This window comes from Peromyscus maniculatus, chromosome 5 (assembly GCF_049852395.1).
Source record: "Peromyscus maniculatus bairdii isolate BWxNUB_F1_BW_parent chromosome 5, HU_Pman_BW_mat_3.1, whole genome shotgun sequence".
Lineage (NCBI taxonomy): Eukaryota > Metazoa > Chordata > Mammalia > Rodentia > Cricetidae > Peromyscus > Peromyscus maniculatus.
Genome location: NC_134856.1, coordinates 48217312 through 48244881, shown reverse-complemented (window position 1 = coordinate 48244881; position 27570 = coordinate 48217312). Strand labels below are relative to the sequence as shown.

The 27570-nt window shown below is 44.3% G+C and overlaps 1 protein-coding gene and 1 long non-coding RNA gene across 2 annotated transcripts in view; both read right to left on the bottom strand.

Moving 5' to 3' along the window:
• Positions 1–27570, bottom strand: part of Wwox (WW domain containing oxidoreductase) — a 943002-nt gene that overhangs the window by 391114 nt on the left and 524318 nt on the right. The gene's annotated exons all lie outside the window — the stretch shown is intronic.
• LOC143273321 (uncharacterized) lies at positions 13342–18023 on the bottom strand. The gene is made up of 2 exons (XR_013051318.1): positions 14805–18023; positions 13342–14550 (listed from the first exon to the last, which is right to left on the bottom strand). It is a non-coding gene; the product is annotated as an uncharacterized LOC143273321 (long non-coding RNA).

The following is a 27570-nucleotide window of genomic DNA, read 5'->3' as shown; positions in this document are numbered from 1 at the left end:
TGCTTACCACATGGCCTAGTAAAGAAACAAGCTTCAGGTTCAAGAGAGACTCTGACTCAAGGGGATAAAGAGGAGGGTGAGAGCAGGGAACTCCACATCTTCACCCAGCCTCTATGGGCACACACACCTGCATACACATGTATCTACCATAGACACACATGTGTCTGTACACATACTCATAAACACATGCATGTACACACACACACACACACACACACACACACACACACACACACAGCTGCTTTATCCAATCAGTACAAAGTACCAATAACTAATGAGCCTCCTATAGGAATATTATTAATACCTCAGAACACTAAAAATAATTCCTTCCTCCAACTTTGCCCCGTGTTTGGCAGGGTGTTTGGCTCCAGTCCATCTTCTAATGGCCTAAGGTAAACTATTGCCTAACTAATCTTTTTATAGAATCCAGGACTCAGTAAACTTCAGAGCGTCCTGAATTATGCCTACGGGACCTCTGGAGTTCTGTCCTTTCTCAACTGCCTTCACTCTGGCTCCCGGAGCTGTTCATTTCATTGATTTTTTTTTTTTTTTTTGGTTCCAAATACACATTAAATAAGGCCAGTTTTGAAAAAGAACAAGAGCATCCACAAAGTGACATGCGCTTTGCCACTTGCCCTGACAGGGCTAGCTGGAAAGGACAACAAAATGCTTGAGATCAAGATCCCTGCTAGGGTTGAAGTGAAATGCACCCCAGGTTCCCCTTGTTCCCAGCCAGGGGCACTGTTTTGTGAGTTTGTGAAGTGGGGTCTTCTTGGAGGGAGTGGGCCAAAGGCAGGCTGGGTGGGACTTGAGGGTTACAGCCCAGCCTCTGTCTTTCTCTCTCGGCTTCCAGGTTCTCAGAAATGGGAGGAGTCCCAGTCACATGCTCCCACTGCAGAGAACTCTGCCAGGCCTTCCCTATCTGGATGGATCCAAAATCAACCCTCCTTGAGTTGCTTTGATCGAGTAACTAATCACAGTGATGGGGAACAATGAATGTACCTGTCGTTGTCAACGGTGGTCCATGTTCAAGTTCTCCTAGCCTGAGTTCCTCGTTCATGATTGTTCCCTTCTCCTTCCCACCATTCATTCCTGCCAGGCTGTGAGCTCTCGTGTAAACTCGTGAGTGGGGTCTTCACGATTGAAAAGCTGCTATTAGACCAAGGGTCACCAGTGGCTGGGGCGGGGAGAGGGGCAGTGGAGGTTGAATAATTGGTACCAGAAGACAGTTATGTTCCAGTCTTCCACAGCAGAGTAGGGAGATACTGCTCTACACATGTTGTTTATATATTACAAACTAACAAACAAAACCAAGAAGAGCAGAGTCTAAAGGTTTCCGAACCCAAAGAAATGATAAACTTGTACGGAGAGAGAAAGGTTAATTATGCTGGCTGGAACACTGCACACGGAATCCATGAACGACATGATCACACTGCACTCCACAAATATATGCAAGTATTCAGCACCAGTAAGTCCCCAATAAAGAAAGATTTGAAAGAGCACAGTTTCATTTGTAAGGACCCACAATATGTTAGAGATGGACTCTGGTCCTGTGTTTTTCTCCCCACTCAGTCCCGAGAGCAGTCCTGTGAGGTTGTATACTCATTAACAGAATTAGCGCACAGAGAAAGAAACAACACAAGATGGTAACTCAAGGACAAGGCTCTTCACTGGTGGAATAGGACCAGGAAGGTCTTGAAACTGCTCCTATGTGTGACCTTTTACAGGGATGACGTTGACATTTTTAAAAATTGCTGCTGCCCAATTTGAAGGAGCCCTGGTCATGTCTCTGGAAGGTTCCCTCCCCTAGTAAAGCAGTATTAATTCTTCTGGTGGTGAGTTTACTGAGAATCCTGATGGGAGGTAGGGTGTGACACCTGAGCATCTCAGGGCAAGATGATTTACCAACAATGTGGGGGTGTTGGACAGTATACGGGAAGTATGGCCATCCTGGTAGGTACCCACATAAAGAATATTCTTACTCATTCCACATCATCATACAGATTTCAAATAATCAGTATGCATAGGTCCTACTATACTAATATAAGACATGGCCCAAGGGATGAGCAGCAGGGCCTGCTACCCCAAACCTAGAGCCTCGAATATGTCACCCAATGTGTTCTTTATCATCATGTGCAAGTGTTTTAGCACACCCTAACTCCTGGGATGATGTGCTCTAAGAAGCTTCTATCTTACCTTTGGTGTTTTTTTTTTTTTGTTTTGTTTTGTTTTGTTTTTTTAGTTTTTTTAACCTGTTTACTGTTTGAAAGCAATGGCAATGATAGGGTGATGGCAACCCTGTACCCAGGCATGGCACCACCTCTCTAGCCGATAAAGGACACAGTGAGATACATATTGCAAGTGAGTTATCAGCCATGTGCTAACCAAGTGGAACTCCTACCACGGCACTCAGCTCTTCAACAAAAGGCTTGTAGACCCTCCCAACCAGCTTGCCAGGGTCAGAAGCCCTGGTGGTCATGAGAAGATCTCCTTTTGTTTTTCTAGCCAACCAAACAACAACAAAGAACCAAGGGCTATACAGCTCAGTGGTTACAGCACTTCCTGCAAAAACATGAAGACCTGAGTTTGTATGTAAATACTGGATGCCATGGTAACAAGACTAGCCATATATGTGAATTCTGGGTTTGCTAGAGAGAACATGCCTTGATGAATAAGGTAGAAAAATGATCAAGGATGGTGAACATCAACCTTGGGCCTTCACTTGCACGTGTATATGAACTCATACCTATGTAAAACAAACCAACAAAATATGTGCACACATATACAGAAGGAAACCCATAACTGTAGCAGTGTGTTCAATTGTGCTGAGGCTCTCTCTGCTATATAAAATGCCCAATTTCCATGCTTTAGGATACAATCAGAACTTCCAAAGGCTGCATCTCTAGTTGGTGGATCAGAATATGAACATTTTCCTTAATAAACACTAATTGTTTGAGTAAAAGAAAAAAATATCCCAAGGATGCAGCATTCCAGAAGGAAAGGGAAAGAAAACAGTACACGTGAAGAAAAGTTAGGATTGTTCATTCTATGCCTGTCTTTTCAGAAACACTATTCCAGGAATGTGTAATGACCTAGCCATTCACCCATTCAATCGCTATGACATGGGTGCTTGCTATCCCAACAGTCACATTGATCTCCAGCTGTCTGCTCCCTGCAAATGCATTAAGTACATAGCTGACTGTAGACAGAGGAAGCCAGCAATGATGGGACAGGAGGTAGGACTTCCAGAGCTCCATCCTCTGTGAGTGAAGATAGAGAGGACGGCTTCTCTGGAGGCTAAACTCTTTAGACAGCTTCCATGGGACAAAGGGAAAACACCCAACTCAGTCCTTGTAAGATCTATTAATCCTCAACAATGCACTGTGAGATGAGGCTAAAGAGAGCTAAGAGTGATTACAAACATTCTTTTTTTTTTTTTTTTTTTTTTCGAGACAGGGTTTCTCTTGTGTAGCTTTGCGCCTTTCCTGGAACTCACTTGGTAGCCCAGGCTGGCCTCGAACTCACAGAGATCCGCCTGCCTCTGCCTCCCAAGTGCTGGGATTAAAGGCGTGCGCCACCACTGCCCGGCTACAAACATTCTTATTGATGGCAATTTCTTAATCGCCCATTTTGGCTCATTTCTGTTCTCAAAATGGGGAAGTCGAACTTCACTGGACAGACTTCCTCTGTCTCTGCTACTTGGTTTTTAGTGTGTGTGTGTGTGTGTGTGTGTGTGTGTGTGTGTGTGTGTGTGTGTGTGTTGCGGGGGTAGTACTGAAGTCCTTGTTGCTGGGGTTACAGGCCATTTGATGTGGGCATTGAAATCCAAATTCCAGTCCTATGAAAAAGCAGCAAATGGCCTTAACCACTGAGCAATCTCTCTAGCTCTCAACTGTATAATTTTAGTTTTAGCATCTGTAAGAAGAAGGATATGGAGTTGGAGAGAGAGCTCAGTGAGTAAGACAATTTGCCACTTTTCCAGAAAGATGTGTTTCCAGCACCTACATCAGGTGGCGCAAAACCACCTGCAACTCCAGATCCAGAGGATTTTTTACTGGTGCATGCGTGTATGTGTACACACACACACACACACACACACACACACACACACACACACACGAATCCCAAATGCCATCTACTGCAAGACAAAGCTTCTCTGATGGGAGTTGAGACATGCACTAATCTATGGGCATAAGTCATTAAGAGTCACTTTAATACTATATGTTCACTTTTCAGACTAAGAGTTGTAGGTTTTCCCCTGGGGCCAATGGCCTATCTAATCACAGGTTCTTGTTCACAAGAATGGTGCCAGGGATGGGGTCTTACCTCATGGAGCAGACCTTAAATCCAATCAGAAAGTGGTTGGTACCCTCATAACATCCATGCCACTGTCGCACCACTGGGCATCTCTTGCCAGGACAGTCATTGTTATAGCTCATAGGGTTCACAGTTAGGTAAGATCAATGATTTCTTTTCTCCTCAGATAGCATGCTTCATGGCATAAATAACTCATCTAGGTTCCTGGTTTGTTCTTCCCATCTTTTCTTCCCACTAACCTTTGACATGTTGCCCAAAACATAAACATGTGTGTCATGTCTTTCACATGTACTATACTATTATCTTTGGACTCACTTGAAATTTACTTTAGAAATAAAAACGTGCTGTTGGTCATTCGCCATCTGTCCTCTGAATGACACTGTTCTTTCTAGACATTTCCTAAGCAAACTGGGACCCAGGCATCCTAATGAGAGTTTTCCTTTTCTCTTAAAAAAGTAGGAGTCCTGGTTACAAACCTCCCGTCATAGGTTTTAGGAGTGATGGGACAGCTATGAACTGTCACTTAAGTCCTCCAGAGAAACTGAGGCACCACACAGGAATTATAAAGCACCCGCCCTCCTGTGCTGGGCACCAGGTATCCCTGCCTAGTGCAGCAGAGCCATGCTACTTACAGGGCCCCCAGGAATGGTTCACTCCTGTTTTCTGCTGCATTTGCTCTAACTTCTTTATTTAAACAGTGAAAAGGGACTTGGCACTTCTTTCTATACACCAACTTTTTTTTTTCTCTAGCTTTTGGTTCATCATAGACCATTTACTATTGATGGGGGGAAAAATCTAAGGAGAGAAGGAGAGGAAAGGAAAAGAGAAATGGGGAGGGGAGGAGAAAGTTGGAGAGGGGAGAAGAGGGGAAAGAGAGGGGGAAGAAGACAGGGGGGAGTAGGAAATGGAGAAGGGAAGGGGGAGCGGGAGTTCACAGTTACTAGTCCAGAAAGCTCTTCGCTGGTGAAGAGCAGAACCCTTCTGGAAGGCTGACTTCTAGATTTTCTATTCACTGTGAGGACCCTCAGAGTGCAGAAAGTCAGACTTGGTACCAAAAAACCACGTGGGGTATGGTTGTCAGCTTGAGGTGCTAAGGGGATGGTTTATAAAAAGCATAGTTAAATATAGGAAGTACAGTTGCATTCCAGGTAACTTGAGATTTGAACATCCAATACGGCTTTAATGCAGGCAATCTAGTTGGCCCATTTTCACAGCTGTATAATATATTACACCTATTTTAAGATCTGTAATTTTCCCTCCTTAGCTATTTCTCAACGAGACCTGAAAACATTTCCTCTTGCCTGATTCATGCTCCGTTATTATCCACATGCACATTCTTCACTTTTATTTTTCTCTACTAAAATAAATATTTACCTTGTTTATACACCCCTAACAGTAAGGGGGAAAAACAAATAAATAAACATCCAATGCTTCGTGCTGATCTAACAGTCCATCAACTCCAAACCCAAATTTTGAATATTTTAGTCCCCATCCGGAGCACTATTGTTAACACGGTAATTTAATGTAAAAGGCTGTGGGATTTTAAAACCTTTTTATGTTTTTAATTGGAGCTCTCTTAAAAGCCTCCCCCTTTCCTCTCTGTATGCCAGGGAATATAAGTTCTCTGGGGCTCAGTTTCCTCATCTATGTGGTGGGACCACTGCCTCTCATGCAGGCAGCCCTGGCTTATGGGGAGAAAGCATCCCATAAATTTGGCCAACCTACCCAATGAGAACTCCCACACAGCTGGCCTGTGTTCAGTGATTGATAATTTTAGAACATATTTGGCTAACTGCACTGTTCTCACTGTTACGAATAAACCTCGTGGTCCTCGGTTTCATTCAGGTTTGGATTTCACTGTGGTCCCGAGGAGTATAAAGATGAATTATTTGATTGTTAGGAGAAATAAGAGATCATGTGTCAGGCTGCTTTGCAAATCAATTCTCCTCCCAAAGATGTTCCTTCCTGCTTGAGATATACGGCTTTGTAAAGATTCAGGCGGCATCTGTGTTTGTCATGTCAGAGGGCAAGGTACATGTAGATGGAATATCACTGAGCTATGTAATCTGAGTGCACATGAAAAAAATAACTGCAGAGGGAGAACCCTTCACAGTGGGCCCTGACAGCACCTCAAATAAGCATTTACCTAATCTCCCTGCTGATCCCTATCTGGGCTCAGTGACTTCACACAGCTGCCATCTGCTAACCAGTTAGGACATGCTGATGGTGTTGTCCACACTGTAATAAGAGCTAGGGTCTTTCCCATAGAAAATTAGACTTGGTGCTGAGGTGGATCAAGACCCTGAGAAGATCAGTGAAAAGTAGCAGAACAGTGAACTTCACAGCCAGCAGGGGCCATGTTAAGCTTGTGTTTTATTTAACTCTGAATCTCCGGGGGGTTGGCAAGGAGAATGCCCAGCAAAGAGAAGGTGGAAACTGAATGACTGGCCAGCAAATTCTCATTACCAATGGGGAGTGGTAATACTCACTTAGAGCCATTGCTTTATAGAGGCTGGTGATGAGCTGTTTGTAAGGGTGTAGACAGGCCTCATTCAGCCAATCATCAAAAGTCTATTGATTTGTCTTTTTTTAAGAAACTGGAGACAGAGCTAGAACACAGCTCTGGCATGTAGGCTATATTCTTAGTACACCTGCCAGATAAAGTCCTGGACTTATAGTCTAGGTCAGAAGAACTAGAAAATGGGGATATATATGAGAGAGAGGTATATAGGAGGATATGTTTGGAGACTTGCAACAGAGATATGAAAGTAGGGGGCATTTTGAACCCTATTTTCATGTAAAGGAAGGTCTTCAAAGCTTTTTTCCACATTCTGGATTGCTGACATCATTACTTTTGTGCTAGTAAGTAAAGATGGCTTGAACACAGTACTATACTGCCACAGCGGATGGTCTGATAAGTGGGTGACTAACAGGAAGGTAGTGCATACACCATGGACACACTGCATAGAAGGATATAAAAACCTGAAGGAGCCAGAGCATGGTGGCCTGAGAGTTCATTGTGTTGCTCAGAGTGGTACACAAATTAAGAATGATGGATTGCTCATGTCTCATTCTGGAGCCCAAGCAACATTCTGGATTGGTTGTGAAAGAAGCACGGCCAATTGAGTAAGCATTCTTGGAGGACTGGAGAGAGGGCTTCATGGTTAAGAGTACTTTCTACTCCTTCAGAGGACCCTAGTTTGGTTCCCAACACTCAGGTCGGACAGCTCACATGCCTATAAATCCAACTCCAGGAAGGTGTGACACCCTACAAGAACACTGAACTCACATGCACATGCACATATGGACAGTCCTCAGTCTTTGAACACTTGGTTCCCCAGCTGGTGGTGGTGTTTTAGCCGGTTCTAGAAGGAGGTAGGTCAATGGGACGGGCCAAAAGATGCTCCTGGGCCAATCCCAGGCTGGTTTTTCTGAGTCATGACTTCCTTAGAGTCAGTTCTCCTTCAAGCACTATTGTAAGTGGAGACACATTCTGGGTTTACCCTGTGTCCGTCCCAGGCAGGGCTGGGGCAGGACTCTGCTCATAGGGGCTCAAGCCAGGGCTGGAGGGAGCAGCGGAGACTTCGCTTTCCTTGGCTCGGCTCTGGCACAACACACATTCCTCCTATTAAAATACAGTGTGTTTTTCCAAATGGTATGATCTACTTCAACCATCATATTTTATCTGTCATCTAGCCCTCTACCCACCCTGAACATTGGTCCTGGAACCATCTGAGGATAAGGGATATAAAAAGAAGAGAAATATATGATGGGGGTGTGGTTGTGAGGGGGTGGGTGTCTATGAAAATTTATGTGCTGAAAAACAGCTGTAAAATGTTTAATGTTTCAATGAACGTTTTATGTTTACAATAAAAAATCCTCTAGCCAAGAAGGACTTTAAAAGTTATAATTCTAGGCAGTGCCAAAGAAAGAGGCAAGGGGAACATATTCCACAGAGCCTTCTCCACAGAGTGACAGCACCCCCCCCACCCCAACACACAACATTAAACAATAAAAAGAGGTTCCTTTATGGGATGGATTTAGCACCCAGCTCAATGGTGAGTGAAACGGAAAGACAGCCATGACACCAGGGGAGACTAGCAACAAGAATGGAAATTTTACTTGTTTCTTCTGAGGTTAAGCACCCATGGCATGAAGCCTGGGGAATCCAGGCTCTGGAAGGAGGTAGAAGCAACAGGTCAGGACATTTGGTTCATTCAGTCAGATGCTTGTTCAGGCAGTCAGTTCACCAACAGTGGGACTGATCATGTACATTAGTCTGGGTTCTTCCAGGAAAGAGCCTGCCTGAAGAACCCCTGACTTCGACAATGAGACCCAGGTTCAAGTTCAAAAATCTACTGCAAGGCTTATCAATGTGGCTCCGTGGGTAAAGGTATGTGCCACCACACCTGGCAGCCTGCGTTTAGTTCCTGGGATACACAATGTGAGAGGTGAGAACTGTCTCCTAGATGTTGTTCCCACTACCCTGCACATGGACTTAGCACTCCAATTAATGTCTAGTGAAATGGGAAAACTACTGGTGAAATTATTAAGGCCACTCCACATAGTTAAAAGGGAGGTTTATTTAGTGGGGAAACTTAAAAACAAAGGGATAGGTAGGTTGCAGGTCTGGGAAAGACATAGCACAGTCCGGGGTGTTCTCTGGAGAACTCTGCTCCGTCTACTTCCAGCATCCAAGGCCTGGGAACCAAGAGAGCGCAGCGGTGCATCCAGATCTCGGGTCCTCAGGGCTCTCTCTTGGCTCCGCCTTTTAGGCGTGATAGTTACCAAAGCCTCAGTGGGGGTTGCAACTTCCAGACCAAAGCTGGAATGGCTATCCACTACAGAAAACACCCAAGACACTAGGGAGAATAGCAACAAGAATGGAAATTTCACTCATACACATACACCTGCCCTTAAGCACCAAAACAACAAAATCCCACTCTAAACTGGGTTGGCTCTTAATGTGTTTTTTGTTTGTTTGTTTGTTTGTTTGTTTGTTTGTTTGTTTTTGGTTATGCTGAGTATTGAGCCCATGGCTTTGAGCACACCAGTGAACGGCTCCACCACTGAGCTGCATGCCCAGTTTTTTGAGACAAGGTCTCACTATGTAGCCCAGGCTCTCATCATCCTCCCTCGGCCTGCTGAATGCTGGGATGGCAGGTGTGCACCATCCCACCCTGTTTTAGTGAGTTCTTTAGCCACTCAGGATTGTTTCTTCATCAACCTAAGGCACATGGAAACACAATGGGCACATTACCAGCACCAATCAGCTGCCATTACCCAGCTACTCATCACACCTCTCAGGCATGTATTTAGGTCTCCGGTTTCTTCAGTGAACACTGCTTCTTGAGAGTATCATACTGAGTCTTCACCATCTTGGCAAGGCTTGTCTGTGATACAGGGCATAGTGCAAGTTAAAGCCTTAGGATAATTTTACAGGTGAAAGAGGAAATGCAGAAAACATCATCTCCATGGTGACAGAGGATGGACCCCCTGACCATTAGAGGCTAACAGAGCTCCTGATGACCACCTCACTCCATAAGACGTGCGACATTTACTCTCTTGTGCAGAATGGCTGTGGCCTGTGTGGTGGTTTGAATGAGAGTGGTTCCCCCATAGACTCGTGTTTGAATATTTGATCCCCAGTTGGTGGAACTGTTTGGGAAGGATTAGGATATGCGGCCTTGTTCAGGGAGATGTGTCACTGGGAGCAGGATTTGAGGTTTCTAAACACTGGCCATTTCCCAGTGTCTCTGGCTGCTACTTGTGGACAGATGTGAACTCCCAGCTGCTTCTGCTGCCATGCCTCTGCTCTGCCATCAGGGACTCAAATCCTCTGAACCCATAAGCTCAAATCAAATGTTTTCTAAATTGCCTTGGTCATGATGTTTTAGTATAGCAAGAGAAAAGTCATTAAGACAGCCTGCCACCCTTCTGGCTTGAGCACTATACCAACTATGAATGATCTGCTCTGTGCTTCAGAGAAGCAGCCTTAGAGAATGTCACCACAATCCAGTGACAATGCAAATGTGGCTCTAGGGAGAAAGGAGGGTAGAGATGAATAGAAATGGGTTAAGTTATAAGAGCTGGCTACCGAGAAGCTTGAGCCATAGGCCATCCACTTCCTAATTAATATCACCCTCTGTGTACCATGGCGGGAATCTGCCATGCTGTAGGTCAAGCCCATATGCTGTGGCATCTCTGTATCACGGCTTGCCTGAGAAACCAACTAGGGAGCTGCTCTTGGCTCCATTTTAGAACCCTTTTTTAAAGTTTTCTCATGCTTTGGGTAGAAATTCTTGCTCTTGCTACCACAATGAGTGCCAAAATGTAGTCAGAAGTTTTTCTAGTCCCACAGCTACTCGGACTCAAGTAAACACACAGAGGCTTACATTACTTACAAACTGTATGGTCTAATGGCTTAGGCTTTGCTAGCTAGCTCTTAAAACTTAACTCAGCCCATTTCTATTAATCTCTGTATTTCCATGTGGCTGTGGCATTGCCATGGTGTTACCAGTCTGCTGGCATGTTGCTCCTTAGGCAGCAGGCTGGTGTCTCCTCTGCTTCTGCCTTTCTTCTTCCTGTTTCTCTCTTGGATTTTCTGCCTGGCTATAACCTGACTCACCATAGGCCAGAGCAGCTTCTTTATTAACCAATCATAGCAACACACATCCACAGTGTGCAGAAAGACATCCCACAGCAGGAGGGTGTTTCTTTTCCCTGATGCAGTGCACTTCCAGATCATGATCCTGCATATGCCTGGCTCCTGGCAGGTGCCTGGCTCCTGGCTGGGCTGGAAAGACACTCAGGGACTGGGGCAGGAAGATGATACTCATGAGAGACTCTGAGCAAGCTCCACATGCTGACTCTATTTCCTTCCTTTCTCTGGGAGGACCAGGAAGTGTATGGCCATCCCCTTGACAGAACACCATATCCAGAAGGTCCCTGGCTTTTGCTATAGTAGGATGGCCAGTTTCTCAGATCTCCAAGAAGATTCACAAGCACACAAGATACCAGAGAAATGGTAGATAAAATTTACATGGTAAACCAAAGAGAAAAGAAAACCTGGTTGCTGAAACCCTTGGAAACTGAGGCCTCAGGGCTACATCAGGGACTATGCAGACATAAATGATTTAACTCATGACTCACTGTGGACTGGATAGGCTGCTGCAGATGACCTGTCTGAACTAGGCATAGCACCCAAATACCTGTATATTTCTACACATGACATATGCACTATTACATGTATAAATATGAATAAAATAGGCTTGGTGAAAGGTAAATGCCAAGTAGGAGATTCTTATTCCTTCTAATACCCTTGCTTAGGGGTCACAGGGCTTCCCTATTGAAAATAAAAAAGGTACAAGCTAGCCAGTTACATTTAGAATGCTTCTTTGCTAAGAAATCATTGTCTGTCTGCAATTCAAATGCACATGGACATCTTTTTATTTGGTAAATCTGGCAAGCCTCACGGGTCAGTAAATGCTTTCTGTTACTACAGAAAGGACCATGATAAATAGTCTAGGCTTCTGCAGAACTATCTCTGCTACCTATTGAGCTAACTCACCACAGTGTGAAGGAGCATCAGGCAGTCCCTACAAAAATAATCTAGCTCTGTTTCAATAAAACTTTATGTACAGAAGGAAGAACACACAGGTATTCACCATAGGCTACAGCTGTGAAGCCCCTGTCCTGGGGATCACAAGGGTACATCCCATGTGGGAGACCCCCTGGTCTATAAGACTCAGAGCCTGTAGTTTTACATGTCTCCAATAACATGGCCTTACATTGCATAAAAGGATATTTTGTGCTTTCTATGGGGTTTCAAGTCAGGGCCTGTGAGTGGTCAGAGAATGCTAACAACTCCATTTAAAATAGGGAAGGTTGAGAGGAGAAATGGGCATATCTAACCACACATACACATGTACTCTTGCACACACACACTCATACACACATTTCATGCATACATGCATACACATGTGTACACATACACAAACATATGCACAAACATATATACATGTGCCCACACAGGTGCTTTCTTAGTGAGGTTTTTATTGCTGTGAAGAGACACTATGACCACGGCAACTCTTATAAATGAAAACATTTAATTGAGGGGGCGTGATTCAGAGGTTCAGTCCATTATCATCATGGCAGTGAGCATGGCAGCATGCAGGCAGATATGGTGCTGGAGCTGAGAGTCCTACATCTTGACTCAGAGGCAACAGGAATTGATTGACAGTCACACTGAGGGAAGCTTGAGCAAGAAACCTCAAAGCCCACCCCCACAGTGACACGCTTCCTCCAACAAGGCCACACCTCCCAATAGTACCACTCCCTTTGGGGGCCATTCTCTTTCACACCACCACAGGTGCGCGCACACACAAACGCACACATACACATCTAAAGCAAGATGTGTGCTCTGGTGGACCTGCCTTGAGTGTATCAAATTAAAAGCTTCCCCTACCTCAATTACTAGCAATTCAATCGGCCAATTGGCAGCCATAACACATTAACCTTTCTGCCAAATCAATTTCACCAAGTCCCCTTCCAGCACTCAGAGAAATTAAATGGCACCCTTATGCCTGTGAGGAGGGGCACGCTGTCCACACTGCCTACTCTAGATTCCTCTCCTCACCTGGAACTCTTAGCACAGCTCCTGACCAGGGCCCTTTTCCTCACCAGAGTGCCAGAAGCCTGCCTCGAGTTGTGTCCCCTATCCTGTGACCAGCTGGGTACAAAGGTCCAAGCCAGTGGATGCTGCCAAGCACTATCCACAGAACAGGCTTTACAAACCTCAGCGGCAGTATTGGTTCTGTTTGGGATAAACCTGCACAGCCTCGCTTTCAGAGCCCCAGTGATGAGTGCATTCACCTGGACACTGGCCCAACCTCCTGCTGGAGTCACATGGGTACTGTAGGTAGACCCCTGGAGACTCAGCCTTTCCTAATCTTCCTCCTTTCACCTCAGGCCTGCAGTACTGGGGCTGACTTCCTAAGAAGGGGAGGTCTCAGAAGATGATGCTGTTTTTTTAACTCAGCAGCACTGGCTGACTCAGCTGCAGACACTGGACATGCCTGGGAGCAGCAGAAGCAAGACTCCATGGGGTCACTTAGGTAGAAGGATCTGGTGACTGAGAAATCCTTCACGGCCTACCTCTGGAAGCAGTGTCTGTTCAGGGGATAATTTGGGAGACAGTGAGGTTTCTGTGTGTGCCTGTACACTTAACAATAAATGCTTACTTTTCTCAATTAGGCGTCTGTTCAAAAATACTTTCTCTTTTTCTTCTGTAAAGAGAAATCTCCCACAGCCAACCCAACCCAGTCCTCTGCTCAACAGGGTAATTTTCATGCATCTCAATTCTACCCTTTTCCCCAGAATTCATAAGGACAGTGAATGTTTGAAGATGGGCCATTTGCTCCCTAAAAGCAAGTGGCACCCAATAAAGACTGGCTAAACCTGACTCTGGCATACACACAGGCACACGCTGATGGGAATAGCTGGGTAACAGAAAAAGGTCCATTATCACCTATTCTTGCTTAAACCACCCACAAGAATTGTCTTCAAGATCCCACATTCATTCAACAAACATCTTAAGCAGGTACTTGAGATTTCAGAGGTAAAACCATACCCCTGACTTTGGCCAAGTCACAAGGTAACTGAGAGGTCATCTAGGGTCAAAAGGGGTACTGTTGGCCTCCTGAAAATGACTCATGTCTTCCAGACATGGAGTAGAATGTCAAACACTGTATGACATCCAGACAATAGAAGGTTCAGCCAACTTAAGAATCTGGAGCTTTGGGGTTGTTGAGTTTTGCCCTAATCATCCACAGCTGCCAGGTGCCGGGAATAAAACTGATGGTATGGGAGGTAGCACTTAGGGCTCCCCCAGTGACAAAAATAACCCTGGGTTATAGCAATAACATTAGATAACTGGTAGAATCAAATGAAGACTGGGACGATCCCCCTCCCCCGATCCTTAAGGTAAGCACAGTGTGGTTGTGTGGTCCAGGTTGGCTACCCTTTATCCCCTCCAGCTGCAGCTCTGTCCGAATTCACATCTGTCAAATGAGAACAGGCTTGCCTGACTCACCTGCCCACCTGGTCCATCCAGGAAAGACAAGTGTAGTCAAAGCAGCAAGGATGTCGAATTACAAACAACAATCATAAAAAGTGTGAAGGATTGTCCTCGGGTGAGCCAGATCCAGAAGATGCTCACACACAAGCCACCATCTAATAAGGGTGAGGGAATACATATGCATTTGTACTATAAGATGCCAATAGCTTCAGCGCAATAAAAGTCTCATTATTTCAAAATTCTCTTTATCTCGTGATATCTCACTGGCCAGTTAGAACCCAGATTTTCATTTGTAAAGCCCAGAGTCACACATAATTCAAATTACAAGTTATCTAGAAATGCCGATTGTATGTCTAATTATGATGGTAATGGAAAAGCAGTCAGGATAACAGCACCATCACATACATACCTCATATTTAATTTTCGGACGGGAAACATGATCTCCTCAACTCTGACAGCTTCCCAAATCTAGAAATGACTGCCACTTCCTCTCCAGTGACAACCTTGGGCACTTGTATGAGATGCACACAGGGCCTTGAAAAATGTCACTTTTGCCTAACAGAGCTGTTTCTCAGGAAGACAGAATCAGAACCTCTGACTCTGAGGTAGTTGGCAGCTGCCACTTAGAAGGCTACCTCTAGTTGCTTAGACCACAAGAAGCCAGTGACAGCAGAGCCCCTTCCTGTCGGTCTGAACTCACAGAATCATGGTAGCACCTGTCTTTGGGGGTGGGAGAAATGTATTGAAAAAAATATATAAGTAAAGGGGAAATGGGATCGTGTAGCCTGTGGAAAGGACAGGTGAGGGAGCGGACAGTAACCGTTCAGCCACAGTAGTGCATTACAGACACCAGTTCCGTGACCGCGGGCTGGAGTGCTTGCCAGGTGGAATCAGGACAGGAAGAGCAATGGCAGTCACTAGAGGAGCAGGATGCCCGATGTCCTCTGTGACACTTGGCTTTCAAACCTTCTTCCTCTCTTCATATAACCCAGTAAATGTAAGTGCTTCAGGTCACCCCGCCCCGACTCTTTGCTTTGTAAAGTGATTCTCTGCTGTGGAATCTGTTTATGGGCTTCTGTGGTTAAGGTAAGGAGGAAGTGTACAGAGATGTCAGAAAGCCATTTTGTGTTGTGGGTGCTTATAACTAAGTACACGTGTGTGTGTCTGTGTCTGTGTGTGTGTGTGTGTGTGTGTGCATTCATGTGTGTACAGGATGTGAATAAGCATCTAAGATGAGAATGGTGAAGGAAGACGTGTGTGTGTGTGTGTGTGTGTGTGTGTGTGTGTGCATTTATGTGTGTACAGGATGTGAATAGGTATCTAAGATGAGAATGGTGAAGGAAGACGTGTGTATGTGTGTGTGTGTATGTATGTCTGTCTGTCTGTATGTATGTATGTATGTATTTATATGACACCTCGTGACTACAGGGGCCATATAAATGGAAGCCATTTGTGCTTCCCATCTGACCCCTTTTTCTTGCCCACAGCAGCGTCTCCTAATTTTTCTAGTCTTTTTCAGAGAATTGTAATTGACTGACATCCTTGTACTGAATAAAGAAGGAAACATGCCTTGAGCCCTGGGTTCCAGGCTCTGGGGTTTCTGACTCCACTGCTTTAGTTCACCAACTATGAGCTATATTCTGACAAGTGTCTTGTGTCTTTCCTGTCTTCAAACTTGAACGGAAGTACAGTTCATCTTGGAGATTAAATCTGTTGGCTTTTGAGTCTGTTGATCCTTGTTCTACCTTTCCTTTACCTCCCTTGTCTCTGTGCCCATCAAGGCTCACTATGAACTGGAGCTGCCCAGAGAGATGTCTTCACATCTCCTGGACCAGTGTGGCAAAGGCACGTCTAATGAGTCTTCATTAAAAAGTGGTGCAGATGCCTTCTCGGGGCTTTATCACAGCTCTGGGATGACTCTGCCTTGTGTAGTCAGGGAGAGGCAAATTTCCAAAGTGTTCTTAAGAGAACGGGCAATTAGCCGGGCAGTGGTGGTGCATGCCTTTGATCCCAGTGTTCAGGAGGCAGAGGCAAGTGGATCTCTGTGAGTTCAAGGCCAGCCTGGTCTACAGAGTGAGTTCCAGGACAGCCAGGGCTGTTACACAAAGAAACTCATTCTTGAAAAAGAAAGAAAAAGGAAAAGAAGGGACTATCTGGCTGGGGAGTGGTTGAGGGATAGAGGGTTAGGAGGCCCTGAGCTTTAAACTCAGCTCTGGAGATAGAAACAGGCAGGGACCCTGAATGGAGAAAGCCAGAGTGAGAGGAAAAGAGAGCTCAGTAGGATGATGGAAGCCACGGCGCCCACCACCAGACCAAGCTAAGTCTACCCAGTGGATCAGGGCAGGTGTGGAAATGATACCCTATGGCAACCCAAGCCAACCCCTCTCCCCTTCCCTTTGCCAATTAAGAAACCCACTCCTTCTGTTTCCACAAACCATTGCAGACTATCTGACTGCATAAGCCCCTTCCAATGCAGAGAACCCTGGGCTCGGGGCTCTGTCTATTCAAATGACCTGTAGTCGAAGGCACCTACTATGTGCTAGGGCTCTTTGCCTGTGGAGACCCTAAGGAGAAAGCACCAGGAATGAGATACATCTAGAGATCTCTGCACATAGAAAATGTCATCAAGTCATTTTCAAGTGCTCCCCAGCAAAACACCAATTTAGAGTCCAGAAAACAGTGGAGCAGTGTTCACCCAGGGCTTACAATGTGTGGCTTTCCATCGCAAGGGCGGTGAGGATGGTTTTGATGTGAGCAGAGAAGGGATTGATGGAGATCTTTCTCCAGGATTTTTGTCTGTGTGCTAAAGGATTTCATGTGAGTGGCATCTGCTTCCCCAAACTTCCCAGGCCAAGGGGCTTACACCTGTCCTACCAAACAGAGGCAATGTGCATTCTAATGATACTGCTCACAGTAGGTGCAGTGTGCTAAAAGTGATTCGTCTCGGAGTTAGGCAGGTGGCTCAGATGGCAAAGTGCCTACCATACAAACACGAGGACCTGAACCTGCATCCTTAGCACCCACAGAAAAGCTGAACAAGGTGTGTGTCTGAAACCTCAGTACTGGGTGGGACAGAGAGAGGCACACCGATTCCTGGGGCTTGCAGGCCAGCCAGTCTAGCCAATCAGGGAACTCCGGGCTTGTTGAGAGACCCTATCTCCAAAAATACTCGAGGTCTATACAAGGCTGGCCCTGTGAACCATCATCAGTCATGGATGGGCAAGGGGCTTATGGGGCCCTTCCCCATTCTGCCATTGATAGGATTCTGGGAGAGAGGGGGTCATTGTCTTCAGTTGTGCTCCTATACAACTGAGCCCTCGAGGCTCCAAAGGACAGCTCCAAACCCACAACCACACAGACAGCCCTGGTTAAATGCAATGGTCACAAAACAAAACTCATAGACATGAGCGTGAGAAAGAGATCAGTAGGGAAGCAGGGTGACAGGAGTAGTAGGGAGATGAGACAGGACGGGAGTGTGAGAGTGGTCAGAATATACTATGCATGTGTGTGAAGCTATCAAAGAACAACTTTAGTTACTAAAACAGTAAAGTGGCAAGGAAGATAATAATAAAGGAAGATACTCGATGGTGACTTCTGACCTCTCCATGGGCACATGCACCTAGGTATGCAGACACACACACACAAATGCACACACACACACACACACACACACACACACACACACACACACACACACCACACACACACAGTTACACGGAATCTCTGCCTTCCACGGAACCCAGCAGAAAACCCAGGCTGCTCGTTAACTGAAGAGATAACAGGGTCTGAGGATTGCACTGGATCACCTGAGGCTTTGTTCTTTGCTGGAATCCAGGGCTCTCGAAGAGTGTTCACCTAGTGACAAGCATTTGCCACAGATTTAATTACAGATTATGAATGGAAGAGTGAGAGCCAGAACAGGGGGATGTGGCTAGATTGTCACTAAAGCCACATCCCTCTTCCTCCTGGATGGCCTGGATTCTTACAAAGGGAATGAGGATGAAATAGAAAGATATTACTTCTTCAGGCCTGGCAGAGAGATGTGCTGCTCACACTGTCCTGTCCATCCCTTTCCTCCCCTACAAGCCCAGTGGGGACAGAGCAGGCTAAGTACCAGGCAGATAAAGTCTACACCCAGCAATAACCCACATTACAGTGTGTCGACAGCTGCAAGCAAATTCATATTATATTGCGGACTGAACGCAAAGTCATTGCGATTTGGAGGCTGTTACATCACCTGGTTCCGTCTGATACAAGGTCACAGAGCAAGCTGGTTTCTGACCATGACACACGGGGAATGCAATGAGCAACTGTCCGGGTGGACCACAAAGAGAGCTCAGATGAGCAGAGAGGACACTGCACAGATGTTCTGGGGAGAATGGAAGACTGAGCAACTGAGTAGGGGAGAAGCAGGAAGAGACATAACACAGGAAAAGACAGCAGAAACGCACAGGAAAAACAAGGCAACATGTGCATGCTGCAGCTGTAGTTTAAGTCCGTTTGTTATTATAGCCTGGAGCAACCAGAGCATCTAACAACCAGCTTCCCTTCCTCCCTCCCTTCTCCTTTTCCTTCCTTCCTTCTTCTCTCTCTCCATCCTTCTTTCCTCTTTCCCTTCCTACCCAGGAGCTCTTGCTATATAACCAAGGCTAGCCTCAATTAAGGACAGTGGGCTATAATGTATGTATGTCACTTGTCTATTGCAATAAACAAAGTGGTACCCAAATCATTAACAATGCTTTCTGAAAATCATGAGTTGAGAGTCATAGAAGCACATACCTACATGCCATCAGCTCTCAGTAGTCCCTAATGCATAAGCTAAAAAGATAAAGGAGCCAGCAACAGTCAACCCAGATACTGAATGGCCCAGTTCTGGGCACAGTCTATCCTGCTGTGCTACTAAGGGACGTGAGCTCTGAGTCTGACTATAGAGAAAGGAGAATGAAATTATTTTTGGTTAAAATAAAATGAAGTGTGTGTGTGTGTGTGTGTGTGTGTGTGTGTGTGTGTGTGTGAAGATGCACACGCATGTGTGTGGAGAGAGACAGAGACAGAGGGACAGAGAGGAAGAGAGATGTCCTTGCCAGGTATGTAAGTGGAGGACAAAGGACAACTTGTGGGAGTTGGTCCTTTCCACCATATGGGTTCAGGGAGGCAAGTGTCTTTATCTATTGAGCCATCTGACTGCACTCCCTCCAAATTAACTATAATGAGTGTTTACCTGTTTAAAAAGCTGTAAGTGCTCCCTCCCAAAGAGGACGATCCAGTGTGCTTTTGGAGGGAGCCACTGTGGCCACTGCTCTGACAGTGGAGATGGGGAAGAGCCCTCCCTAAGCACCCGGAGAGATGAGCACCAGCAACCATGGACATTTATGCATGCACAGGCTTGCAGAACCACAAAACCCAAGAATTTGCAACAAGGGCAGACTCCCTATGAACAAATGTGGTGGCCCAGATCCTCAGCATATGGCTGCATTTCTCAAAGATTCACTGAGATGAGTGCCCAATGAGAAACAAGGGGTTCCTGAGGACGCTTCCAGAACTACAGCCACTTAAAAAAACAAGGAAAGAAGAAAGGACACTGCCTAATGTGAAATAAAATGAAGTATGAGGGGTTTTGCGTGTGTTTGTCATAACTGATGTGGCGACTGGCAAACAAAATTTCTTGGGAGAAGAGAGGAGCAATTTAGAAAGAGCTGTATCCCTGCCATGATCGGACTGTTATGAAGATGCTCTGTGTGGCCCACGCACGTCATCTTCAAGTCTATGAAACTATCGGCGGTGGGCCTAAAGTCTTACTGGTAGGGTCTTGAAGACACACATCCATTTGCAGTCACTAAATTACGACAAGAAGGAATATTGTTAGGAAGACCAGAAGCGATGGGAAAGCTTTGTGGCCTGCAGGATAACAGTACGATTAAACTGAAATCGTTGTTTTTCTGAACACAGTCATTTCATAAAGTGTTCAGTAATGCTTTTATATGTAAATTATTGAAACTCAGAAAAAAAAAGCCTTTCACTTTAAATTGAATTGAGACTATCTTAGAGGAGAACAGTTTGGTGAGGACGTGCTTAAAATGAAAATGAAACAGTGTAAGTGGAAGGAATCATATTTTACAGGAAAAAATTGCAAATAAAGGCCGTGGTGTTTTTTTTCTTATTTGTTTGTTTTGTTTTTGATTGCTGCACGTTATACTGAGAGAAAAAGATAATACAGATCCATTCTTAACTTGCTGCTTAAAGCTAAGTGATGTTTCCATTTGGTAAATTATAACTGTTAGCCAATACACCTCAGAGGAGGAAAGGCTTCATGAAAATATTATCAACCCAAGTAAGATGGGACAAACTTACTTATTTGAATAAAGATGACTATTTCCAAATGTTCTTTCAATGTATCTGGGGAAATCTCTGTTCTTTTGGAAACAATCATACTTAAAATTTCCCTCCTTTCCTGAAACAAAATTTCATGTCACCTGGATAGCTGTGGCAAATGTGGTCTCACAGAAGGAATGCACAGCAGTGCCCAATGGGCCTCCCCACTGATGGGATCTAACTCCTTGGCTACCATCTTTCTCATGGTGTCTAGGACCATTGCTATATATATTACATGTACTAAGAGCATCCATGAGCACATCACAGACAAGGAAAGCAGGCTGTGAGAAGTATAGGGTTACGTGATGCCCCAGGAACAGTATGTGATAAGCTTGGACCTAAAGCCAGGTACGCATACAGCTTTGGGGTCATAATCTCAGCCAATGACCATTAGCTCTGCTAGAGAGGAATTCAGCTGTTCCATTCACTTGCCATCACTGGTTCCCACAGTGCCTGGTACATTACAGGCTAGCAATTATACAGAATGAATGAAGGTTGTTGTCAACAGAGCCATGGGTGACACTATTTCCAGCCCACGGCTTGCTCCTATACACCCTATGTCCATTCTTCACCACCACTTTCTTGGTCCTAATGACCTCTCTTCTCTATTCCCCATTCCCTCACACAAGGTAGCAGAAACATTCCTTGCATGTACTAAATACTCAATAAATATTTCTTAGTTCTAAAAATTTCCTCTATATATGTGTGTGTGTATTATTCATGTATATGTTTGTATATATTTGTACATTTTATAAAATGCATATATTTATATGTTTAATATACAGTCACATATGTAGACATCAAGAGATGAGGGGACTAGGCATGATAGCACATGCCTTTAATTCCAATGCTGGGGAGGCAGAGGCAGGCAGATCTCTGAGTTCAAGGCCAACCTGCTTTATATAGCAAGTTCCAGGCTAGCCAGAGCTACATACTAAAACCCTGTCTTCAAAGGACAAAGATGAAGGACACATACATGTGTAAGTTCTCTATTAATATAAAACATATGCATATATAAGTCATATAAACAGTCATATATTTTAGAGTATCAGCTATCAAATATATGTATATTATGAATCATACATATATCACCTATAAAGAAGATATATGTATGGGGGCCAGCAAGATGGCTGTTTGGGCAAAGGAACTTTCTGCTAAGCCTGAAGAACGGACTTCATGCCAAGTAAGTGAATGAGAATAATAACAGTTATGAAGGTAAGCATACAATAGATCAATGTCATTAAGTTATTAAAAGGCATGATTTCCTAACTGGCTAATACATTTTTGGGGAGCAACACATCTTCCATTCATGTGTAAAAAGCAGGAACACCCTTCAGATCTAGTTATAAAGTTTAACTCCAAATCTGAAGTTTAAAAAAAAAAGTATTACATTCATTTAGCTTCTAATACTGGGGGCAATGAAATGCCTGCGCTGGTTATTTCTTTTATTTTTTGGCATCACAGTGATTACTTCGTGAGGATATTCAATGAGAGTCCCTTGTGGAATCTTCTCCTGACTTGGCGACACATATGGCCTCTGCGGCACAACAGCTGCAGAACTACATAATTGTTTACAAATGTGCAAAATAAGTACCCAAACCAATAAAAAATAATAACTTGGGCATCCATAAAAAGAAATACTATAAACACACAATGGCCCATACTTTATAAATCCTGTGGAGGCAAACAGTCAGCCACCCCAGCCCCTTATTTAAAATCTCCTTCAATAAAGCCAATGATGTCGCTGGCAGTCTGGCGGGCCGATGCCATGTGCTGTATAGAGTAAAAGGCTTCTTTATCGTTATCCACAGTTATCACTATGGTGTCATTGAAGGGACTGAGGAATAATTGGATTTATTTACCATGTGCACCTTGGCGTTCAGATCACCCTGTTCTAACTAGTTTGAAAGCAAAAAAAAAAAAAAAAAAAAAAAAAAAAAAAAAAAAAAAAAAAAAAGATCACCAAAGAGTTAGAGAAGGCAGAGAGATAGATGCAGCTACAAAGGGGAGGGGGAGGGAAATGATACAGCTTGGAGAGAGCCTTCCTAATAGTCACTACTTACTAGGCATCTTACTGCCCCCTAAGATCTGTGCAAGACCAACCTGAAGGAATTCCACATTGGAGCATCTATAAAAAGGGTTAATAGAGTCATTAGCACTTCTTCCTGTAAAAACCCTTTTTCTTGCTGGGCAGTGGTGGTACATGCCTTTAATCCCAGCACTCAGGAGGCAGAGCCAGGAAGATCTCTGTGAGTTCGAGGCCAGCCTGGCTACAGAGTGAGTTCCAGGAAAGGTGCAAAGCTACACAAAGAAAAAAAAAACATTTTTTCCATTTTATTTGCTTTATTTGTCTGGAAAGACTCTTTTTTTTTTTTTTTTTTTTTTTTTTTGGTTTTTCGAGACAGGGTTTCTCTTGTGTAGCTTTGCGCCTTTGCTGGAACTCACTTGGTAGCCCAGGCTGGCCTTGAACTCACAGAGATCCGCCTGGCTCTGCCTCCCGAGTGCTGGGATTAAAGGCGTGCGCCACCACCGCCCGGCCTGGAAAGACTCTTATTCCATCATCAAAACCCAACTCAGTTATTGCCTCATCCAGGTTAATAGTGTTATCCATAATCAGAGAGATCCAACCACACCAGTATCAGCAGCATCTCTGAGCCCTGGACTCTGAATTCAAACACTTCACACGTGTTGATCAGCTGAGGACTAAACATAAGCCAGAAGATGCTGCAGCTAAAGCAAGGTGCAGGGTAGACTGAGTTTGAGGTCTATACACAATATAATCTCCTTTCAGGTAGAGTTATATCATGTTAATTGTGTTATTCTAGGTTCCATACTTGCTGCAATTATTATGCTACTCCCTTCCATAGTCCATGAAGTCTCTCTCTATATGCATGGCCTTTTTATTTATCAGTGTTCACTCCTTTGATTTAAATTTGGTTTTTCAACATACGCTCACGTATGCACACTTGACATAGCCTGAATCAAGCCCTCGGGTGTGGTGCAGAAGAGCTGACAGCCAGTGCTTGGGCTACCCTGGTTATGATCACGTGATGGGGTGTGACAAACTCATCTCCCCTTTGACACTTTTTGGAGAAAACATGACTGCCTGATATACCCACAAACAACTATCTGTGTAAGATGTTATGAGCCCCGTTTTACAGCTGAGAACATCAAGGCATCTCCTGTCCCCTAAATTTAGGGAAAGGAGCGGAATATTTCCTTTTCATACATAACATTTATTGGTTAATTAAAATAAACAGGCTATTAGGACAACATAAATAAAAGCTGGCTGAAGAGACAAAGGAGTCAGGTGGGGTGGTGCACTTCTGTAATCCTAATACTCGGGAGGCAGAGGCAGGAAGTTCAGGATTTCAAGGTCATCCTTGGCTACATAGTGAAAGTGAGGCTAGCCTGGGCTACCTGAGACCATCTCAAACTTAACAGTAAGACAGTTGTTCATAAGGGAGAGAGGTGGTGGTTGTATGGGTATGTAAACTGAGGCTACAGTCCATGAAGATGCTAGGACATATGTACCCATACGATAAATGAAGGCCCTGTAGTTCAACAGGGGTGTTCTTCTGGACCATGTAAGTAAGTCTCTGTGAAGTGGGTCTGCTATGGCTTGGAGAAGTGTCCCTCAAGGCCTTATGTGCTAAAGCCTTGCTGTCTAGTCTGTGGTGATGGAGCCTTTAAGAGAGGGGGCATGTCCAGGAATTGACGTCATGAAGATACAACCTAGTACCACAAAGTAGATATGAAGAGGCTCAAGGAGGAATCTTCCCTTGGTTCTTAAGCTTCTGATGTCCCCAGACACTCTCAGTTAGTGCCACACGGTTCCAGTGTCTGTCCCTGCCCTCAGATCATGTTCTTTCCATGTTCCTTCAGGCCATCTTTCCTCTATCTCATGCATTTCATGACATTTTCATAGGACATTGGTAAAATGGTATTATGGACTTCCCTATGAGCTAATTGTGGCTCAGTATTCTGATTTTCCTTTTTATTTGCAGTCCCTGCTCTTGATGACAACAGTTACTGACATAGACCCACTCTGAGTCCGCCATGATTCCTTGCCCAAATGGTTGATGGTGGACACTTTGGTCAACTGTTTCCCACACACTGATGAACTCAGGCAGGTTTTCACTCACTTCTCCTAGCATTTCATGAAGCTCAACAGTCATGTGACATAATCCCCACTAATCTACACATGACCACAGCAGAAGGATTCAGGAAAAGCCCCTGCTTTTCTGAGGGGAGGACTAGACCAAGGTAGTCACAGTTTCTCTTCCTCCCCGTCATTTTGAACCTGCCTGGGATATGCAGTGCTGTGGGGCCTCTAAGTTATCAGAAGAATGATCTAGAGCATCACAGGGCTGATGACCCAGAACCTGACAAGTGTCCAGCTGCAGAGCCAGCAGAACTGATAACAGAAACTGCTTCCCACAGAGATTCTGACTAGCAAGAAAGGCAAAGCCTGTATGTTGGAGTCAAGCTCGCTTGTGTTTTAAACAGTAGTAGAATGCCTTCCTGGCTGATAAATCTTCTAATTGGTTTGTGTTCCCAATTTCAGTGGCATCCAGTTTTTACCCAGTAACCATGATTTAGTCACAAGTCACATCAAAACATATAACATGACATATCATTTCAAAGATATATTTATCATTTAACATATTGCCTTAGCTTCATTTCTGTTGTTGTGATAAAATATCCTGGCAAAAACCCACTTAGGGGAGGAAGGGGTTTATATTAATTTATAATGCCAAGTTAAAGTCCATCATAGTGAGAAGTCAAGGCAGGAATGTCAAACAGCCAGTCACATCCTATCCACAGTCAAGAGCAGACAGAAATGAATGCATTACCTGCTTGTGCTCTGCTCCATTTCTCCCCTCTTATATAGTTCAGAACCCACTGCATCGAGAATGGTGCTGTTCGTAGTAGCCAGGGTCTTCCTATAGCAAATAACTTAAGACAGTCTCCTACAGACATACCATAGGCCAAAACAATTCCTCCCTGAGGCTCTCTTCCGAGGTGATTCTAAGTTATGTCAAGTTGACAATTAAAACTATCCATCACACATTATCATCCTAATCATATCATAGCAATCATACATCATACCAAGTCATATTCTTTTGTCTTGGACTCATCCAGTCACTCCTCACTGTAAAGAAGGTAATGTTTCAGATTGTCAGGGTGGCTCATACGGTTTCTTGTGATTTACTGTCCAGGAGAGTAGTTGCTGAGAGAATGCCTCTTCCATATTCTACAATATTTGTTCTGAATTTGGAATAATTTCAATGTGCACACGCAGGAGGAATTTGTAAAGTGTGTTTATAGCATCATTGAGATCAATGCCCATGTGTCTATCTGGGAATGTGTGCAGGACAGGCTATAGAGAGGCTCCCTACACTCACTCCCAAACACTGATCAATACTCAGGCTCAAACACTAACATGAGAATCTGAGGAACCATTTATATTCAAACTGTGCTGTGCCCCCTTATGGAAGGTTCTTTCATTAGATCTCTTTGTCTCAAATACATCCATCAGACTGGTGTTACACAGGGTGGAACTGTATAAATATATCTGTAAGTGTTAAGCTTTATCATTTAGTTATCTGTTCACACTTTAATCACTAAGATCTTTGGGGATAGCCTTTCTGACTATTATTCACAAACACTATATGCTCTAAAATTGATATTCTTCCTAGTTGATGGATTTAAAAAAAAAAAAAGCTTTGATACTCATCAAAGCTATGAATGGCTCCACCCACTTAGTTTTTGAAAATGTTATTTAAAAAAAATATGCATATGTGTGTGCCTGTGAGAAAGTATGTGCATGTGAGTACAATGGCCTGAAGGCCAGAAAAAAAGCATCAGATCCCTTGGAGCTGGAGTTACAGGCCATTGGGAGCCCTCTGACATGTTAGGAACTCAACCTGGGTTCTCTGTTAGAGCAGTACACTACCTTAACCACTGAATCATCTCTCTAGCTCCAACTCATCAAGTCTTAAAATTCCCTCTGAAGCATAAATAATTGGGACATCTTGCTACTATTTATTGACAAAATTCCCAGCTAGTCTATTACTGATAAAAATAAATGGTGAGTTTCCAGGAGAAGAAAAGTACTGTCTTCACATCCACAATACTTGAGCCTCTCTAGCAACTTACACAAGCCTATAGGTGTGTCTACTTCACCCAAAGGCCAGGCATGCAAAGACAGAGAAGACCCAGAACGTCTTGCTTCCTTTAGCTAGTTGGCCTTAAAGAAAACTGGATGGAACATTCTCTCATTGTGACATGTATCCTCCAATTTCTAAAAGTCCTCTGGAATTGCCTTTAGATCCTGAAATTTGGCCTCAGTGGCAAGTTGATTGTTTATAGTCTACTTGTCAATGAAAAACAAACTTGGCTGGTGAGGTGGCTAAGAGGGTAAAGGCACTTGTTTGGCTGCTGGGGGACGGGGGGGGGGGGCATATTTCGTTACATTGTGAACCCTGAGTTAGCATTTGTATTAACTAAGTAAAATTAACCTTGGGTCAGGAGGCTGAGTTAGCAACTAGTTGACAAAAGTATTCAAGGAGCATCAGAGGGCATCTGGAAAAGACAGAGACACACTGGAAGTAGAAGGGAGGGATTTTGAGTGGTATGGCTGTTTGTTTGTTTGTTTGTTTGTTTGTTTTGGCAAAGCAGAAGAATGAGGTTTGGGGGAGATGTCAGCAAGAAGAGAAAGTTTGCTAGTTCCTACTCAACCTCTCTGAGCTAGGAGGTTTTCACTACAGCCTTTGAATCTTAAGTTTTATTTATAAAAT